This window comes from Ursus americanus, chromosome 8 (genome assembly GCF_024610735.1).
Source record: "Ursus americanus isolate L20-20 chromosome 8, mUrsAme1.1.p, whole genome shotgun sequence".
Classification (NCBI taxonomy): Eukaryota; Metazoa; Chordata; class Mammalia; order Carnivora; family Ursidae; genus Ursus; species Ursus americanus.
The window spans coordinates 12,343,549-12,364,463 of NC_142134.1; the positions used below are offsets into that span (position 1 = coordinate 12,343,549).

General features: G+C 34.8%; 1 protein-coding gene across 3 annotated transcripts in view; it reads right to left on the reverse strand.

Moving 5' to 3' along the window:
- The window catches only part of CCSER1 (coiled-coil serine rich protein 1), a 1,291,424-nt gene that overhangs the window by 821,481 nt on the left and 449,028 nt on the right, over positions 1-20,915 (reverse strand). The gene's annotated exons all lie outside the window — the stretch shown is intronic.

Sequence of the window (20,915 nt, forward strand, 5' to 3'; positions counted from 1 at the left end):
CCTTAGAAGTCATAACACACATTTTCATTGAAAAAGTATTGGAATTCATAGATATGTTCTTTCAGTACTATTTCTACAATCATATGAAAAATTCTTCTAAAGGATGCTACCAAACCAGTGGGTCCTGATTCAAGTATTAACATGTGGCTACACTATTTTACTGCAGAAGTCATCCTTAAACATGAAAATTTTATTTCTAAACATTTTGAATTTGGTTTATTGGATTTGTTTGGTTAGGAAGTAAGTTCATTTATAAACTTAAAATTTTTAATTTCATTTATAAATTATTTCTAAAGGAAGAAGATTTTGTATACAAACTTTGAAAATAACTGTGGAGATGCCCGGGTGGCTCAGTCGGTTAAATGTCTGACTCTAATTTCAATTCAGGATTCTGAGATCCAGCCCCCTTTAGGCTCCTCACTCAGCATGGAGTCTGCTTGTTCCTCTCCCTACCCCTGATCATGCGCTCTCTCGCTCTCTCAAATAAATAAATATATAAAATCTTTAAAAAAAAAAAAAAGAACTGTGAAGTTCTACTCAATAAATACAAATAAATTATCATGCTGAAGTTTCATAGATACGTGCAGAAGACTTGAGACTCCTGGGGCAGAGACACAGGGACTTTATTACTCAGGATACAGCAGGCAGCTTGAACTTACAATGTTTTTCTCAGCTCCCCTTATTCACCCTACCCCCCCAACGCCCACTGGGGACTACGAGAAGCAACCCGGTGGGTGTGGCACACACACACTGTCACAGCTGAAGAATCCCAAGCTTAGGAGACTAGGATTTTTTAAAGGTGCTGCTAGCAAACTGTCCAAACTTTGTTCTAGAGACATTATCTCTTATTTTCCTGTGTGGGTTTCTCACCGAGTAAAACGCATTTAGGTCAATTAGCATAATGGTTTGTATGAATGTTGGTTTTGCTGCTGGTTTCATATGTTTAAAATAATTATACAAAGTTAAGTATTTTAATATTTGATCTACTTATATTTGTATGTCAATAAAAATCTTAAAGGAATAAAATTCAAAATGAATCTGGTATATCTTATCTTATAAAATCTAAAAATCAGTATTGTACTTCATAAGAATCAACAAGAACTTAATAACTACCTGTGGCATCTCCTCACTTAAAATTAAAAAGAGAAGATTTAAGACATTTATTCAAACAATAAAATTGTTTCCCTTCTCTTTGAAATATACATATACTTTCTTTATATACTGAAGAATGTGTAGTCAGTCCCCCTCCATCCGGTTGTGCTAGGTGCGCTGGGACATACAGAGGAAACAAAAGTGGTCTTTAGCTGCACTGATCTTATCAACAACTAAATTATAGCGCCGGGTTGTGGATGATTAAATACATGTAAGACGCAATAAGAACACCATGGAAGGCTTATTAAAGAGGTGAAATTTAAGGTTAAGAATTTGTACAGGAGAAGTAACGAGAGAAGGGCATGCCAAGCCTTAGGGAATAAAATGTGCCAGAGTCGGCACTGTGAAATCAGCATAGCATATCTAGAAAATAATGAAAAGGGCATGTTGACCAGAGCAGAGCAGAGACATTAACTGGGAGATAAGGCTAGAAGGCCAGTTGCGAAGAGCCTGGATAAAGGATGACGAGTTGGACTTTATTCTCTATGAACAGGGGATTGCTAGAATTTTCTGAAGAAAAATAGCATAATGAAGTAGAAAAGATTGTATTAGAGAAGAAAAAGAGGGATGATAGTTATTATTTTTTTTTTTTACTATGCAATAGCTATCAGTTTTCTCACATATTATTTAAATCTTCATTCTACTGATGAGGAAACAAATTTTGAGACATTAAATAACTTCCCCAAAGGCAACTAGTATGCAAATGTCAGAAATGGGATTCCCTCCAAAGTCTGTGTGATTTAATAGCTTATGCTTCTAAGCACTTTGCTTCTAAGCACTTTGCAATACTGCTTCTTGGTTATGAGACTACTGTAACATTTCACACATTTAAGGCAATGCAAATTTGGACTAAAGCATTGGCTATAAAAATGAAGAGTAGATGATGAGGTAGAAAAAAAGGATTTTAGAGAAAAAAGGAACTTAGCCAATGTTTAGGCTAAGAAAAAAAGCTGTGTCAAAGTGGGGGGCCCCATTTTAGCCTTGGTATATTAGGAAAATGGTGGTGGAAATCACACAGAGATATTTGGGGAAAGGGGATACTAAAAGTAAGAAGCACCATTCATGAGCATGCTGAGTGTGAAGAGGAAGTGACATATGTAAGAAGAGAAATCAGCAGGTGAAGAGACTGGCCCAGACAGACAGCGCTTTCTCCCAATTCACCAATTATCTCCCCTCTGTTTACTTCAAAAGGGGGTGCTGTTTTCTTTTGTTTTAAGAATGACTTGTTTCTTCTTTTTTTTTTTTTTTAAGATTTTATTTATTTATTTGACAGAGAGAGAGAGGCAGCGAGAGAGGAAACAAAGGGGAGTGGGAGAGGGAGAAGCAGGCTTCCTGCTTAGCAGGGAGCCTGATGTGGGGCTCCATCCCAGAACGCTGGGATCATAACCTGAGCCGAAGGCAGACGCTTAATGAATGAGCCAACTAGGCGCCCCAAGAATGACTTGTTTCTAATCATAACGTTCCTTTTTTCATCCTAATCTTCATTCAAAATTTCTAGAAGTCTGGGGCGCCTGGGTAGCACAGTCGTTAAGCGTCTGCCTTCGGCTCAGGGCTTGATCCCGGCGTTCCGGGATCGAGTCCCACGTCGGGCTCCTCTGCTGGGAGCCTGCTTCTTCCTCTCCCACTCCCCCGGCTTGTGTTCCCTCTCTCACTGGCTGTCTCTCTGTCACATAAATAAATATAAAAAATCTTAAAAAAAAAAAAAACCAAAACAAAACAAAACAAAACAAAAACAAAATTTCTAGAAGTCTGGAATTCAATTCATCCTTCATTATCTTTTTTTTTTTTTTTTAAGATTTTATTTATTTATTTGACAGAGAGACAGCCAGAGAGAGAGGGAACACAAGCAGGGGGAGTGGGAGAGGAAGAAGCAGGCTCCCAGCAGAGGAGCCTGATGAGGGGCTTGATCTCATAATGCCAGGATCACGCCCTGAGCGCAAGGCAGACACTTAAAGGATTGAGCGACCCAGGTGCCCTTATCCTTCATTATCTTAATGTGTTCTTTCTTTCTTTCTTTCTTTCTTTCTTTCTTTCTTTCTTTCTTTCTTTCATCAAACACTTCATTTTTTAAATAAGATTTTTTAAATTAATTAATTAATTTGTTTATTTCCTAGAGCGCAAGGGCACAAGAGCAGGGGAAGGGACAAGCAGATTCTGTGCTGAGCATGGAGCCTGAGGTGGGGCTCGATCTCACCACCCTGAGATCATGACCTGAGCATAAACCATGAGTTGGACGCCTAACCAACTGAGCCACCAGGTGCTCCTCAAGGACTTCATTTTTAATCTAGTCCAACAAACTTTTTATTCTTCTTACTTCTGAAAAACATTTGACTATGACAACCCTTTCCTTTTTTGTTTAGGAATATTCTCTTTTTCCCATTTTTTTGACCCTTTATTTTCACCAAATCACCTCACTCAAAAGAGGGGGAGGAAATGCAGCATATGATAGTTATTAAAAGCGTGAATTCTGAAGCTGGGAGTGCCTTAGCTATTTAAACTCCTAGCTTCAAACTACCTAACCATTCTGTAGGTCAGTTTCCTTACCTATGAAATAAAGATGATAATAAGAACTCTGTTATCATACAGCTGTTAGGAAGACTAAACGGGATAGTATTTAGAAATGATTACAACAATGCCTGGTACACTGTAAGCACTATATAAATGTAAGTTATTTTTATTTTTAAATTACATTGCTTCTTTGCATAGCTTACCTTTGTTCTCTTCTTCGGACCCACTTGATTTTACTCTTCTCTCTTAACTTTCGCTAATCTTGCCCACTTCACAAACCACAGAGTGATAATGAATTATATCAACATTTAAGCATACCTAAGCAAATAAATTCACAAATATGTAACATTGAGCACAGCCTTTTATTCTAGCCTCTTCTATATTGATCACTTATTCATAAGTCATATGAATGAGCCACTTGGACAAGCTACCAGCTACCACTACCTCAAACCCAACAAAAACCAAATCAAGCTTGTGATATTGTCTCCACAACTAGAATTTTGAACTTCCTCCTTAGTGTTGGGCTACCCCATTTTTTCCACATCTCAGGTTTATAATAACAGAACAGTCTTCCATGTGTGTTTCCTCCTCAAACCCTATGCAAAATTAGTCATTATTCCCTTCATTTCAATTTTGATACAGCTTCGAGTTCCTTCTCTTTTCCTAAGTACCTATTAACAGGGTTTTACTCCACACTCTTATTACCTCATACCCGGATCAGTCTAAGCTGAGCTTCATTCCACCTAGCAATCTTTAATTTACTCCAGTAAATCCTGCAAATTGGTACCAGATTAATTTCTGAACAGAACTGCTGACTTTCACAAAATGCTTCGCACAAGAAAAATTAGCATAAAATTAACTTAAACTCTTGGCCATTTAAACAGTGAAACCACACAGAGAGCACTGCCCCTTTCTTATTACCAGTAGAAAGCTGTCAAGGCTTCTTACCACAGGCACACACACACACACAGAATGTATAAGAATAGCAGCTGGTTTCTGCTTTTTGATCAATATTGGAAGTCAGTGTCACTCTCTTGGTGGTCCTCTATGTACTAGTACAACAGCCAAGGTCCTCGTGTTCCCTGTATAAACTCTGCTTTTGGCTTGGTTCCTTCTCTTTGTGATGTTGACTTGTACATTAGTTTTCTAGAGATGCTACAACAAAATGGCTGGTTTAAATTTATTTTTCATAGTGTGGAAGCCAGAAGTCCAACATCAAGGTGTTGAGAAGTTCAGTTTTTGCTGAGACCTCTGTCTTTGGCTTTCAAATGACCATTTCCCTCTGTGTTTTCATATGATTTTCTCTCTGTGCTGGTCTATGCCCCAATTTCCTCCAGATGGGTGCATCTCTTAGTATAAGGTTAGCAGTCATATTGGATTAAGGCCCCATCCTTATGACCTCATGTAACTCCTTTAAGGTCCTCTCTACAAATACAGTCACATTACAGGTTAGGGTTTTAATAGATGAATTTGGGAAGATCTATCTCTTGTACTATGCCCCACACAAGCAGAAGCTCCAGGCTTGACTTTATATTCTGAATACAAGAACTTTGTATTTCTCTTTCTTGAAAGCAAATACTGCCTTCCCTCTTTCCTTCTATCTTTCCTTCCTGCCCCCTTAATTCTTTCTTTTTGTGGCCTGAGAGACTGTTATTCAATGAATATTTGTGGAAAAACCAAATAGCAGAGTGTGAGTCTATGTATAAATTGAATCATAAAGCTATAGTAAAAGGCCAATAAAATAAAATGCCACATAGCCTAATATTAAACCTAAAAATAAATCACAAAGCTCAAGCAGCCAGTCAATAAAGAAAAAAAATCATGAGAGAAATGGAGGCAAAATTAAAATATATAAAATATCTTATTTTAAAAGTGGTTGACTGTCTAACTTTCTCCATTTGGATTCTGAATATAGGCATGACAATGTCTTTTTTATCAAAATAACAACAATCAAAAACCAAATAACAATGGTTATTATTTATTAATTGATAAGAAGAATATTTTTAAATCTGGATTTACTACCTTGAACTTCTATACTTCACTACCTAAACTCTTAGGACAAATGACTTCAGTCTATTTGAACTTGTCCTAACCAATGTAAACTAAACTATATCCGATTTTCCTTTTTATCTTCCTATGCTGCATCCTACAATCAATGTTACTTTTAAAGAAATGTTTTGCATACATTTGGGACTTATCAATACTATTTTTTAAAATTATTAAAAATAGATCCCATTTTTCACAATGATTTATCATTACTGAATATTTATTACATTTCATTTATATTACTTACCTTTTACACACCATATTTTCTGGGAAAAAGGCTATGAAAATTTGTTTTCAACATTTTTAAATTTTCAGGGCAGAGTATAAGCAGCATCTCTAAGAAGGCTGAAATTAGTAACAGTTGCTAAATTGATCAATATAGCTCTTTGGTGTCTATAAGGTTCTGTTAAAAAATGATCAACCTGGGGTACCTGGTTGGCTCAGTCAGTACAGCATGTGACTCTTGATCTCAAGGTTGTGACTTTGAGCCCATGTTGGGCATAGACATTACTTAAAGATAAAATCTTAAAAGAAAAGGGGGATGCCTGGGTGGCTCAGTCAGTTAAGCATCTGATCCTTGATTTCAGCTCAGGTTATGATCTCAGGATCATGAGATCGAGCCCCACATTGGGCTCCAACTTCAGTAGGGAGTCTGCTTGAGATTTCCTCTTCCTCTCCCACTGCCCCTCCCCCTGCTCTTTTTCTCTCTCTAAAATAAATACATCTTAAAAAAAAAAAAAAGATAAACCCAGTCATATGTATCTACCTGAGGGTGATTTTAAAAAAAGTACAGATAAATAAATGAAAAACTACTCTTTAAAAACAAACAGGAATAGAGTCACTATTCTTTTTTTTTTAAAGATTTTTTTATTTTACTTATTTATTTGACAGAGATAGAGACAGCCAGTGAGAGAGGGAACACAAGCAGGGGGAGTGGGAGAGGAAGAAGCAGGCTCCTAGCAGAGGAGCCTGATGTGGGGCTCGATCCTATAACACCAGGATCACGCCCAGAGCTGAAGGCAGACGCTTAACCGCTGTGCCACCCAGGTGCCCCTAGAGTCACTATTCTTGTCCATGTTTCACCATCAGTAATTATACAGAAAAAAGTTCCATAGTGCTTGTAGGTAGATAGTCAACTTGACTCCTCTGTACATAGTTAGTAAAAGCCTCATGGAAGTTTATAATCAGGAAAATAGCTAACTGAAATAAACAGCTACAGAAATGGTGGGATTTTTTTCAGACAAATAATCTTCATTATAATAAGAGAAGTTAAGTTCTTTTAATTAAAGCTAAAGAGTTGCTTATTATCCCGTGAACAGGGATTTAAATTGTAGGGGAAGCATGATGAGCCGAGAGACCAAGGGTATCAGAAACACCAATGGAAAAATACCACAGAAAAATACCATTTATTTTGGGCTGCAATTAAAAATGAAGGGATGTATGTGGTGGGGTGAAGGAGGAGGTGGAGAGTAGTAGGAAATTATAAACCTGTGTGAGGAGTTATTTTATGAGATTTAAAGTGGAGCCCAGTTTACTTCTGCTCTGTTTGGCTAGACAAACCAAACACTCCCTTAAAGTAGTAAAAAAAATATGTACTGTCCTAGTGGTAATACAAAAGACAGAGAGAGGCGGATAATTTATTCCTTGTTTTCCTACCAAAAAGGGGAAAGATCAGTGCACAGGGAACAAAGATGAAAAGAGCCAAAAAAGATGCAGCGATGGTAAATTAAAAGAATTTAGTCAAGAAAAGCAGGTAAGAGATGACAATATGACCAAGAAAGGACTCAGAAGTGAAGACCGTGAAGGTAGACATACGCCTAGGTGTGCCTTTTAGGAGCACCCCATTATTTTTTTGCAAGGTCGTATGACTGATAGAGTCAAATTTAATCTGACAGGAAGGAAGTAAAGAGTTGACAACTATATATTTAGGATATTTGTTTTTGGAACCTATTTTTAAGAGGCTTTTCCATCCTGCCTCCCAATCCCAACACATTCATGCATGCACTCAACAACCCCCAACACACATAGACACTGTGCACGGGTACACACATGTGCCAAACCCCCTTACTACCCACCCGCAACACACATCCCTGGAATCCTGGTATCTCTTCCATTCCCTAATATTGCCAATATTCTCAAATCCACACTTGAATTGTGGACTATATTTCAATAATAATTTCTTATATTTGCTGTATGCACAAAGAAGTAGGTGTTATCTATAGGATTTTTCCTTCCAAAATCAATGCCAGCAGTTTCTTGGCCTGTGGTCTACATAGTTATATGTATCCCTAGCAATATTAAGTGCTTTTCTGCCCACTATTCATTACCAAACAAATTGTTTCCTTTTCTGAAGGTTTCTGGAAGGAAAAAATATATACATAGGGCTTTGGTAGGTACTAAGCAATTTGCCAGTAAGATGAATAGTCTTGGATGTCAACTTAGTACAGAGAAATGTCCAGAAGAAAAAATTCAAGAGTACTTACAGGTTGCAATTTTTTCTCCAGTGGCAGTTAAATTTGACAAAGTCCCAGCCAAGGAAATTTCTACAGTTCTTAATTTTTTTTCCCCCAAGAACAGGTAGTAAATGAGGACACTTTATAATATTAGAAAATCAGCCTTAGGTTTAAAAAGCAACAAAGGTGTATTGGGAAATAGAACTTTCAGTAGATACTATATTAGCCCACACTTTATCTATAACCATGAGTCCAAATCATGCTAGATAGTCAAAGAGTTAAATGAAAGAAAACAATATGCTGACTGTAAACTTTTTGGAAAGCCCTAAATAAGAAATAAATTTCATTATATAATTCAGGTAACAGTGCATTAGAATTGAATTTCATCTTACATTACATAATTAAATGTTTTAAATCATATCTGTTAAATCTAGACACAGTGTCACCTTGAGGGAAAGCAGAATTGGGGAAGATGAAGATGGAATTGTATGTTTGCTGAAACAGAAGCTAAGAAAAATCACTTCTGTAGCAGAACTCCTTGGAAGAAAATCATTTAAAAACAGACATATTTCAGCAAGCATTTATAAATGTTTCTTAAAAACAAAATTTTTGAAAAAAAAACAATTTTTGAAAGATTTTAGAATTAGAAATAGGTACCATATTTGGACATATTATTTATTCACTGACATCTGCTCAAAATTTACTATAAAATTGTGCAATTTGATCAGAAATTTAGAAAGGTGAACAAACAGTATTTAGGATACTGGCTGCCACAAAAACGGGGCTCAAGAATTGTACTTCAACTCTGGAGCATGCAAGAAATAGAAATACCAAAATCAAAGGCCAGTTCTAGAAGAAATAAGAATCATGAATGTGCTATCAAGCTGGGAATCAAAGCCCAATCCGGTTAACAAGTTTTGAATCAGTGCTAGAATAAGTTTTTCTTAAAGGAGGGAAGGAGGAGGAAGAGAAGGGAACTAACATTTATTTAGACCTCTCCACTGCCAAACACAATTTAAATCTAAGCTTCATAATGAAATTTATAATAATTTTTATCCTCTTATTATATGTGAGGAAACCAAATGCTCCTCAAAACAACTGAATAAAATGAAATAAAATAATATTGTTAAATTATTATAAATCTAAGTCTTGAATTCAAGGTTTGCTCAATGGCATATCTATGATCTTTATTTCACTAGTGATCTTCAGACTTTATAATGATAATAAAATGGAAACTAATACATTTTGAGAATTTGCTATGTGTCCTATACTGTTCCATGCATTTTAAGCATATCAATGCACATATTACTCTCAAAAACCTAAGTGATATGTTAATATTATCTCCAGGGTTTAACTTGCCTAGAAACATTCAGCTAGGGATGCCTGGGTGGCTCAGTCAGTTAAATGTCTGCCTTTGGCTCAGGTCATGATCCCAGGGGCCTGGGACTGAGTCCTGCATCAGGCTTCCGGCTCAGTGGGGAGCCTGCTTCTCCCCCTGCCTGCTGCTCTCCCTGCTTGCGCGCTTGCTCGCACTCTCTCTCTGACAAATAAATAAAATCTTAAAAAAAAAAAAAAGAAAAGAAAAGAAACGTTCAGCTAGTAAGTAAAGAGATGGGATCTAGCCTATATAGTCTGGCTCCTAAAACCAATGCTCTTAACTACACACAATGATTCTTCATGATACTTTAATCATGTCTTTCTGAAGACTTTCTGTATGAAATGACAAGCTCAAGACAAAACCCAAATCCGGCCTTATGTCTATTTTTGTACATAAAGTTTTATAAGACTCCAACTATACTCATTTGTTCATGTTAAATGGCTGCTTTCTTACTACTTATAACTTGGTTGAATTGCAATGTAGACTTTATGGCCAGGACTTTACAGAAAAAAAGTTAGCTGATCCCCAATGAAGACCATAGATAATAAAACATTTATATATTTTTCAGGGAAGTGAATCAAATCTTTCTTAATAATTCATTATTCTTTTCAAATTCCTCATCTCCTCTTATTTACAGAGCTGTCTAATCAAAGAGAACAAGACAAATAGATCTATTTGTTTTCACACCTATTTGTCATAAAGATAATTTGAGTCATTTTCATTTTATTAATAGCTACTGCTCCAAAACACAACAAAAAGTAATCTATTTAAAACTATAATAGATGAAGTAGTAAACATCTGTATTTCTATTAGTAAATTTACACTAAAATAAAGGTAATAGTATTCTCAGTTTTTATTTTCATTAAGGTTAAAATGAAATAATTACAGAATAACTGCCTTCTATCTAAATGAGTCACTAGATGCTAAAATACTTCTGCTCGTCTGTAAAACTTTAAGGTTGATATTTCTTCCAAATAATTGCATTACATTATCTAAATGTGTAACGCCATCTTTTATATACTCAGTAATTAAAAATAGGCATTTTCACTGTAATTAAATATGCCTTTGTTTCTGATTTTCAAGCAAAAACAAAACACAATTTCAGGAAAAATGTGTCTCAAAGGAACACAATTGCTTTCCACAGTACCATTTGCTTAAGTGGCTCTCTGCTCTCTCTTTCCCTCCCCCACCAGACGTGCTGAACACTCAGCGTATCCCCTGGAGATTCTGCAGGGTGCCATCTGCTGTGTGTCTGCTATGCTGCAGCCCGAAATTCTTGATGCCAGATTTAGCCCATCAAATTACACAACAGTATGTGAGTTGTATTACAACCGAGACATTAATGCTGGATTCATGAAGAAAAAAGAAAGTTAGACATGCATAGCAAAACCATATTAGTGGTTATTTGATTAATTACTGAATACGATTATAACACAACCACCATGTTCAGGTATAATGAGGATGGCATTTGTTGTTAAAGCTGTGGGTTGCAGTCTTTTGTGTTTTGTTTGTTTGCTTTTCAATAAGCAATAAAATAGTACACATGACTAACAGATAATGTAAGTACACATACCAGGAAAGAATTCCCTGGCTGATAGGCATAGGTTTTCTCACCTTGATCCCACTCCATTTTTATGTTGACATCAAATAAATATAACAAGATACACTGATCACAAAGAAGGAGCCAACATATTTCTGCAATTTTAACAGGCAGAGAGATACATAGCTAAATAACATTGTAAGGGATGGGTTTGGTGGACAGGGAGCCACAGGGTATGAATAATTTGGAAAGACTGAGTTTTTTTAATGCAACATTAAACACATATAAGAAAATACTATGTGTTTATAATGATTTGGAAAGAAACACACAAGGAAGTGTACTGCTAATATAATAAATGATACCTACAAAGTTCTCTGTCACCCTTCCCTTAATTGTACATGTTTACCCCTCTCCCACTCCCTAACTCTACATAGGTAATCTTATCTTGAATATTATGCTTAACATCTCCATACTTCTTTTTGTGACTTTAGTATATATTAATATATTAGTATATATTACATATATACACATGCACACATGACTATAGTATATATGTATTCTTTAATAATATTTCACTTTGCATATTTTTGACTCCATATTCTGTAAGAATTTTTCTTTGATTTGGTTCTTGTGCTCAAAATACTCTTTGTGTGACATAATAATACATGAACATAAAGCATTCTATTACATGAATATATTATACCCAGAGGGAGAGTAATGCGGTACAAGTGCTTTGGAAAAAACGGTATTATACAGTAATTTTGAAAATTCACTTACTAGTAATTCCATTTCTGGAAGAGACCAGATTTTCACAGAGAGACTAGCATCTTGCCCAAAGTCACACGAGAGAACTGATACTAAAATTTGACAAGTCTATTCCCATACAGACTAGTATATTGTGATCACCATGCTACATTGCCTCTGCAGCATAACCTTAAGTAATATAAATAACAGTTTTTAAAAGAAAAATAATACCTCAATATGGAGGGTACACATGTAAAATAAACTTCGTTTTGAATTGTTTATTGTTCACAAAAATGAATTGTTTACCATTCTTATTAGCCTAATAAAATTTATAATATCCTTCCAAAACTAAACATTCCTTAATTTGTATATATATAATTTAATATCATATATATTATAATAATACATATAATTATATATCTGTATCTATATATATAGATTTTTAGTGGGGGACAGAGAGAGAATGCCCATGCATGCCCAGCATGAAGCCTGACCCCGGGCTTCCATCTCACAACCCTGAGATCATGACCTGAGTCGAAATCAAGAATTGGATGCTCAACTGATTGAGCTACCCAGGCACTCCATTTTAAAATATATTTTAAAATTATTTCAGCACATTTATTATTCAAAGACCAATGCCTTGTAAATAAATGAAGCAATAATTTACCTACTGTGAACCAGGTAGAAATGGTTACTACTTCTGTTCTAGGCTGTTTTATAAATGAACACTTTGAATACATCATTTTACATACTGAAATTCCTAATGCTTAGGTAATATACTTTTGGAATTAATGGATTTCCAGAATTCATTGACTGTTCATCTTTTCTTTTCTTGTCATACTTTCTTCTCAGCACCATTCCTCAGGTTGGCATTCTTGAAGCCATGTTTTCTCTTGGCTTCTTGACATTACACTCTTAGTATTCTTTCCATCTTATTGGACACTCTTTCTCTTGATTTTTCTAATCATTACATATTGGAGCATCCTGCTCTGGTTTTAGGTACAAGTTCTCTCTTCCATCTTAAACAGAATCTACATAATCTTAACTATTCAATCTATATATATCTAGCCCCAATCTTTCTGGGTTTGTAGACATATTAATTTGAATTTCTACTTGACACATGTTCTTGCGTGTCTAAATAAACACCTCAACCTTAACCTGGCCAAAACAGAACCCTTGTTTCCTTCCTGTCTCACACAGGTTACTCCTCTCCTACTCTTCCCAGTCTCAGGAAGTGCAAGAACAGGCCCATTACTCAAATTACAATTGTCAGTTACTCTTGCTTTTCTCCTTCCATCACCACCCAATTCCAATTGCCAGCAATTATTGTTGGCATTGCTTTCAAAACACATCACACATCTTTTCCCTTCTCACTGCCTCAACTCACTGCTACCATCATTTTATACTTGTAAAATCCTTTCTTATATATTGACTGAAAATAGGAAATTCAATTGACATGCAGTAGCTTTTTAGCCAAAGAATGTCAGTTCAAATGTACCTCCTCAATTGAAAGCCCAAAAAACCATAAATGACAATAATATGCCTACCTTTAGTTTTGACTAGTATAACCTTTATTAACAACAATTAATATTCAGTTATTATTCAATCATACAACACTTTATCCTACTAAAGAACATTTACCAGTATATTTCCAAGTGTTTAAGAAATCTCTCATATTTGTCACCTGACTTGACATAGTCATTAAAAATCACACAAACAAAATAATTACAGTAGCTCACATCATGGATACTTTCCCCACACTCTCACTGTGATGACTGTTATATACATTGTATTGTTTAATTGTCCCAGTAACCCTATGGGATATTTAGTAAAGGTGCATATGATGAAATAGAGACTCCAAACCTTAATCAACTTGTAGCAGCTATTAAGTGGCAGAAGTGAGAATCACCCCTAGATCTTGATGATTTCAAACACTGGTGATTTTTACCAATCTAATATACTTCGTCCAGTGGGACTTTGTTAGTGAAATGGGGCTGGGAATTAGGAAATAAGTTTTCTCTCCCTTCTCTAATCTCTCCTAGAGGACTGCTGAATGTTAAGGTTACTTAAATAACAGAAGGGCCATGGAATTATACCCTTTTTTCCTTCTTATCTATTTTCCAGATCAGGTTTTATAGCCTCATAAAAACCCAGGCCTCATGTAAGCAGAATATTCTTATTCAGAAACCTATCCATTCTCAGTGAATCTAAGATACACCATTATCTAAGCCAGAGATTTCTTCAAGAAGTATAGAATGGGGGCTGCCCCTGGGTGGCTCAGTCGTTAAGCGTCTGCCTTTGGCTCAGGGCGTGATCCCAGTGTCCTGGGATCGAGCCCCGCATCGGGCTCCTCTGCTGGGAGCCTACTTCTTCCTCTCCCACTCCCTTTGCTTGTGTTCCCTCTCTCGCTGGCTGTCTCTCTCTCTCTCTCTGTCAAATAAATAAATAAAATCTTTACAAAAAAAAAAAAAAAAGAAGTATAGAATGGATCCTTTGTTTTGTATCAATATTATGTCATAGTGCTTTTTTTTTAAACTTACATTACTCTAAAATGAGAAGAAAATTAAACTCTCATAACAGTTTGTAAGAATTGACACTACTCCCCTAACTTCATCTGCATGATAAACAGTCATACTTCATTTACAGGTCTTGCAAGGGAAGGACAGACATTCCACAAAATGGAAGTATTGACAATAGAGCTATCAGTTTGTGATGACATTCCATGTGCGGTCACATTAAGTGTGTAATTTGATGAACTTTGAGAAAAATATAAGCCTATGCAACAACTATACCAATCCAGATGTAAACAGTTTTTATTACTATAGAAATTTATTTATTAGATATAGAGCTATTCTGAAAGACAGAAAGGTACTGCTGCAGAATACCTAGTTCAGCCAGCCAAACGGTATCCTGTTGAAGGTTTCAGGGTATGTCTCACAGATCCTCTCAACCAAACAATTAAAATTTTAAAACCTTAAAGGGGTTGTCCAACAGCTACTTCAAGTTAAAGAAGGGCTTACTTTGAAGAGATTTGTAGATGTGGTTTTGTCTAATGGAATGTCTAATGGAATGGATGAATCCCTAATAAGATTCACAAGAAATCTAAGAATAATTTAAGAGAATTCTATCCATAGAAACACTCTGAAATTTGGACTTAGAATTCTATCCATAGAAACACTCTGAAATTTGGACTTAAAGGGAGAGAAACAGTGCAAAATGAAAAGAAGCCTCTGGAAATCAACATCTACAAGCACACATAAGAATGGGATAACATTCAGAAGAGAACATGTCCTAACTTCATTAAAAAAAAAAGAAGAAGAAGAAGAAGAAGAAGATGAAGAAGAAGAAGAAGAAGAAGAAGAAGAAGAAGAAGAAGAAGAAGAAGGAGAAGAAGGAGAAGAAGAAGAAGAAGAAGAAGAAGAAGAAGAAGAAGAATGACTTGGAGGGTAGAACCAAGAGTACAGAGGGCAAAACTAAAAGCTATGAAGAATCATTCCTGGGCTTTAAGCCCGAAACAAGAGACTGCTAACCTATGCATTAGTTTATAGGCCTTTAAGTGGAGAACTGAACTTGGGTTGCTGTACTTAAGCCTTACCTACAACTTCCCATGCTTTACATGATGAGATTCTGATGCTGTATTGGAATGATACTTTGGATGGCCTTGGGAAGGGTAAGTGTACTTTGCACTGTGAGAGATGCATCATTGGGGGACAAAAGGAATATTATGGTAGCTTGGATAGCAAAGGCCACAATGTGTTTTCACCTCCTGGTACCTAGACTTTGTATAGTGTCCTCCCACACTAATAACAAGGCTAGTCTTTATTTCCAATACATTTCACAAAAGTGATGATATGTTACTTCTGAGACTAAGTTGTAAAAGACATTGTTAGTTTTGTTCTTCATGTTTCTTTCTATTCCTTCCTTTAGGTTTAATTTGCTCTTCTTCTAGCTTCTTAAAGAAGAAACTTAGATTATCCATTATAGCACTTTCTTCCTTTATGTATAAACTTTAAAACTACAAATTTCTTCTAATATATACTACTAGATACCACAAATTTTGGATGATCATGTTATATTATCATTATCATCTCACTTGAAACACTTTAAAATTCCCCTCAAAGTTTTTAAATTGATCCATTAGATATATACTAATTTTTTGTTTAATTTCCAATATTTGATGTTTCTCTAGTTTATCATTCCTGACTCCTAATTTAATTTCATTGTTCTAATTAATTTCATTGTTCTAATATATATATATATATATTTATATATATATATATTTGATGTCTACATTTGAAATTTATTGAGACTTTTTTTATGACCCAGCATATACTCTGCCTTGGTGATGTTCCACATGGATTTGAAAAGATTGTATAATTCTATTATTAATTGCAATAATCTATAAATTTCAGTGAGGTTAAAGAAGTTGATAATGTTTAAATCTTCTGAAACTTTTCTGATTTTCTTTAGTTGTTTTATCAATTCTTGGGAGAACAGAGTTAAAATCAACTATGATGTGAATTTGTCTATTTCTTCATTTAGTTCTGTCAGATTTTTGCACCATATATTTAAAAGCTACATAAATAGGCCATCCACATGTATAATTATGTTTCCTGATGAACTGACTCTTTCATCAGTACGAAACACAGGCCTTTGATTCTGGTAATACGTCTTATATTTATATCTATCTGACAGTACAGCCATTCATTTTCTTGTGTTTGAAGTTTTAATGGCACGTCTTTACTCAACTTGTACTTCAAACACATTTTTTGAGCAAACACAAACAAAACATAAAGCAGACAGCAGAAACTTGTGATTTTGTTATTTTGAAAATATAAATATAAAGTGAAGTCTAATTATTAGACCGCTATCTACATTTACATGGGTAATTGCTTGCTTTTGGTAAATTTCCTTACTTTATGACTATCCGCTATTGCTTTTCTCCCATTTGTAATTGTCCATTGCTGGAGTTACTACTCTATTGGCTTTTCATTTGCTCTTGAGATGCGCTGATAGAAAAGATGTTAGTTATAAAATCATTGAAATCATTTTACCAAAATGTGCTTAAAAAAAACCCAAAACTCTTAAATGCCCATTGAATAATGACAAATGGTGAAGTTCAAAGCACTCCAAATTTCATCATATTTTTGTGAATTATATTTAAAATTTAAAAATAAGAAAAATACCTTTGAAATTCAAGAGTCTGAACTATTAGGTTGTTGAGAAAAGAAAAAGGGAAATAGGTAGGATCTCTTCAGTCAATTACAAACCTAAATATTCATGGGTTTGTAAATTATATTGATTCTCAAATCAATACTCTGATTTTCACTAATCTATATATTGTGAGAATAGACTCATCTCACAATATTATTTTTTTACTTCTTTAACCTTTCTTTCTTTCTTTCTTTCTTTCTTTCTTTCTTTCTTTCTTTCTTTCTTTTTCTTTTTTTTTCCCTTTTCCTTTTCTTTTTCTTTTTCTTTTTAATGTCTTATGATTCAGGGAACTTGTTAGGTACATTCCCAGGTCTTGTTTGTAAAATATAAACTAAAATGGCATGGGTGGTAGTAGGGGATTACAAACAACCTTAGATAAACATTCTTATTAGCTATTATCTTTCTAGAAACTAAACTACTCATCTCACCTGAAATCTCTTCCCAGTAGCCTTCTCAGTTAGTTACTACAGTAAAACAAATTCCGTCTAAGAGTGACAAAAGAGAACAGAACAAACTAAAAGGAAACAGAACAGAAACTTTCTCTGTAGATATTAACACATTCTCTTCTTAGACAGTTAATAGAATTATGTGGAAAAATAACAAAAAAGGAAGAAATAAAATGACATAGTTTTCCCCTTGCTACAGTCACATAATTTTATCACTAATGCTGAAGAATAAAGTGACAGTAGAATTTCTAAGGGCCCAAAGTCAGCCTTTTTTTTTTTTTTTTTTTAAATAAAGGAGTTAATGTTTGGGGTTGTTGGAAATATACATGTGTATTTTAATAATAGCAACTGATCTTCAAAAAGGAAGAACAAAATTAAAAGTGTGAGGAGATATGCTAAGTGAAATAAGCCAAGCAGAGAAAGACAATTATCATATGATTTCACTCATTTATGGAACATAAGGAATAGCAGGAGGAGAAGGAAAGGAAGAATGAAGGGCGGGTAAACAGAAGGGGGAATGAACCATGAGAGACTGTGAACTCTGGGAAACAATCTGAGGGCTTAAGAGTGGGGGGCATTGGGATAGGCCGGTGATGGGTAGTAAGGAGGGCACATATTGCATGGTGCACTCGGTGTTATACGCAAATAATGAATCATGGAACATTGCATCAAAAACTGGAGATGTACTGTATGGTGACTAATATAACAAAATAAAAATTATTTAAAAAAAAGTGAAATTCCACTCAAATTATCCACATTTAACCCACCTCAAAATTAAAATTTAAGACATCAACAGAACACCACCGGGAAAAATCTCAAGTAGGAGCATTTTTTAATGTGATATATTAAACTCATTAATTCCTTTTTATTTTAAAAATCAAATAATGGGAACTTCTGCAGTTAAAAAATAATCTGTGTATAAAAGTATGACTCCTATGCATCATAAAAAAGTAACTAAAATGGGAGTAACTGTTCCATATTAAAAAGGCATTGTTAATCACTTATGAATAATCGGTATTAAACTCAAATTAAGTAATGAGATGTAAATTGCCGTTTGAAAATTCCTAGCTTAGAGAACATTTTTTTTAAGTTTATTTATTTAAGTCATCTCTACACTCAACACAGGGTTCTAATTCCAACCCTGAGATCAAGAGTTGCCTGCTCTACCTACTGAGCCAGCCAGGCGCCCCGACAATATTTAAATAAACCATTTTCTTTAAAGGCATCTATTATAAAGACAACTAGAACAGTTGTCTATGCTAATCATATCATAATATTGCTTTTCTTGTTGACAATAAAGAATAAGACCCCCCACTCTCTGAATGGGCTTAACAAACATGTAATTATTGCTCATTATACATCAGCTTTAAAAATCAATTCTCTTCGGTTTCTTCAAATATTCTTTAATGAATAAAGACAGATGAAAGCATCACAACAATCTCAGTATATTCAGGGCACTGACTCCATAGTGAATATCACAGAATATTTTTTAAATTATAAAATTAAGTACCCTAAGAAAGCCTTTGACACTTCCTGTCAGTTCTTCCTACTTCCTTTTTACTTGTTGATTTAATTAAAACTCAGACCAAAGGAGAGGCTCTAGCTGAATAGTTGAACACTACAGACTTTGAGATTAATATCTTTTAATATAACAGTTGTTACTAAGCTTGCTTTGTTCAGAGATTCAGGCTGCATGTTAAGCCAAAGTTCACGGAGATTTGACAAGTGTAGCAAAACACTCACGTTGTCAGTATAGAAACCACATAGTAATACATATAGTGTGCTCTTAAATATTTAACAGGCTTACCAAAAATTAAAAGCCCTAATTTGTAGTGCTTATCAATTCCTGTGGCATAATACTCCCACGTGACTGATTTCAAGCTAACAAAATGACATAAATGAATCTAAAATTGGAAAATATACACAGCAGCCCTTATATAGTATTTCCACATATAGATCCAATAGATGCAAATAGTTAATAGAAGAATATAGTAAAATAAATAGGAAATGATGGGTTTTGAGTACTGATTACCCTTCTAAAAATATAATGTCTATATAATTTAATTTTTAGGCCTGTCCTTAACTGACAGCTCATAAAATTCTTGAAATTCTAACAGTGATCAAATATAAAAGCACTACTCCTGCACAGCACTGTATAGATTCTAGACCCCAAACCACCCAGCAATATAAACTGGTATGGAATGCAGATATCTCTTCCAGGTTTTACTCTAACAGCTGATAAGAACACATGACTGAATGCCCCCAACAGTCTACGCCATCACTTCCCTTAACTTCCCTTCTCTCTTCTTGATTCCATTCTGGCCTCTAGTGGTAGCTGCTAGCATTATTATTATTATTATTATTATTATTATTATTATTATTAATATTATCATCTAAGTGTTAGAAAAGCAAATTATTAAAGATCATCTTTGTAAGGGAACCATAATACTACTCATTCTAAATAGTTATATTTTTCTGTTCTCACATTATTTATTATCATTTCCTATGAGTTAATACAATTCAATGGAACAATAGTGGGATACAGTAAAAAGTCACTAGGTTTGGAGTCAGAAATCTCAGGCTGTTGTCTTGAATTCACACCTAGTAGAGGAAAGTCATTTAAAATTTCTGACCTCTCATTTTATATGTTTGAAATAATAATAATATGTATATTGTTTATAGAAATCCCCAAAGAAAACTGTTGTTGTACTTATAAAAATAAATACACAGCATATTTAAATCTTAAAGAATAGTTGGTTATTGGGCATAAAGAGGAAATAATCCATTATGCATTTTCCTAACTAAATCATCATCTGAGTACAGACTGTAGGAGGGCAACTGTATTCAGTGGGCAAAATCAGTCAAACATTCAGATTAGATTTTACTAGACTGATTGTTACTGGGACAAAAATGACAACACTACTTTTATGGTATCATATAAATAAAGCCTCAATATCATTAAAATGTAATCCATTTAGGGCACCTGGGCGGCTCAGTCAGTTGAGCATTGGACTCTTGATTTTGGTTCACGTCATGATCTCAGGGTTGTGGGACTGAGCCTGGCACTGGGTGTGTCGCCCGCTTAGGATTCTCTCTCTCCCTCTCCCCTCCTCTCTCTCTATCTCTCTCTATCTTAAAAAAAAAAAAAAAAAAAAAAAAAAAAAAAGTCCATTTAATAGATCTCTCAATAGCTTTATAACAACACATAGCTTAACAGCTGATGCCCATTTCTCTTTAACCAACTTTGCCTGAGTTCGGTGTCAATTTATTCTTTTTCAATTCCTTCACAGAATCTTAGAATGTTAGACCAGAAGAATACCTTATAAAGCGGAGCTCCACAGCCTTCATTTGACATACGAGAAAAGCTAAGCTGCTAGAGGATACTTGACCCCTGCCCAGAGTCATGCAGTTAATTATCAACAGAGCAGGGACTA